The sequence below is a fragment of the Triticum urartu genome, chromosome 3, assembly GCF_003073215.2.
Source record: "Triticum urartu cultivar G1812 chromosome 3, Tu2.1, whole genome shotgun sequence".
Classification (NCBI taxonomy): Eukaryota; Viridiplantae; Streptophyta; class Magnoliopsida; order Poales; family Poaceae; genus Triticum; species Triticum urartu.
This window is the reverse complement of record NC_053024.1, coordinates 336,430,075-336,431,477: the sequence shown is the minus strand read 5'-3', so window position 1 is coordinate 336,431,477 and position 1,403 is coordinate 336,430,075.

The following is a 1,403-nucleotide window of genomic DNA, read 5'->3' as shown; positions in this document are numbered from 1 at the left end:
GCGCCACTACGTCCTCGTCTACCACTACTGCCTGGCCACAAGGCCTTGCGAGCGTTTTGCCAGGTTTGTCAACAGCCCCCACTACATGTTCATTATGGTGGACATCTCCAACGATGTAAAGGCGCTTGAGAATTCGGGCATCGCCTGCCAGAATCTTGTCGACCCAGGGCCAATACAAGATCTGGGGCAGCAAGGAGCATGAGAAGGACTCACTGGTTCACCTCGCTGAGGCCATCATCGACCCCTGCTATAGAGACATGCAGGATTCATGCAACAAGGACAAGCATGTCTGGCACTCGGCCTAGATGGAGAAACTCGACAAAGCTCACGTCATGTATGCGACCAAGGAGGCGTACATGAGCTACGACATGTACAGGCAGATCGTTGACATGAGGAAGTGCTTCCTTCCCCAAAACGGCCAGGGATCCATCCAGAAGCAGAGCAATGGCAAGCGTCGTCGCAACAATAAGTAGATGATTAGATCCTCATTTCTCCTACTTTAGTATGCATGTAATTGCTTGCTTTGGTGTGTGGAAATGTTATGTGTGTAGTCACTTGTGTAATTGTATGCTTAATTTGGTTATGCAATGCTGTCTTTTTAAGTATATATGTTGATGCTCTATAGACAGAGCGTAGATGTTGTGCGGACAAAGAAAATCACATCGCACGGACTAAACAATGTAATCCGTCGGTGATGTTTTCATCAATCACTCACAATTGTATACCAGCAATCGTTTGCTCACAACACACACGGCTTGTTAGCAGTAATCATCTGTGTTGTTATCAGTCTTCGCACTCGTTTCCGATTACACACATGTTTGCCTCGTATCACACACACCTTGTTCATTCGAACCATTTCTGCTCCCATGTCTCAACGCAAACAGTTCATCCGAGTGAACCGCATGCCGTATATCGCACACACCTTTGATCTGGCTGACCGTTTCTTTTGCGTTGCCTAATCAGAAATAGTTCATCCGAGTGAACCGTATGTTGTACATCACACACACCTTCATCTGGCTGCCCGTTTCTTTTGTTCCTCCTCATCGCAAATAGTTAATTGAGCTGAACCGTATGCCTTGCATCGCACACGCAACTAAAATCTGAACCGTGTTTGATGCATCCTCCATCACAAACGTTTGCACCTTTTTGACGGTTTTTTACACCACTGTTTGCGATTATGGCATCGCACACAGTTTCGTCGAAGGGTCTCTGATCGTAGTGTCGCGTTAGTAGCATCCTGCAATAGTATTGACACCAAATTAACTATTGCATGTCCACCGCCTGAGTGAGGGAGACCTTGCATTAGTCAAAAGTTTCTCCTTGTCCTGCGAGCCACCGCGCGCAAGCTTCTCCCGTCCTGCAAACTTCTCCTCGTTCGGCAAGTTGACGGGACACAACAAAGT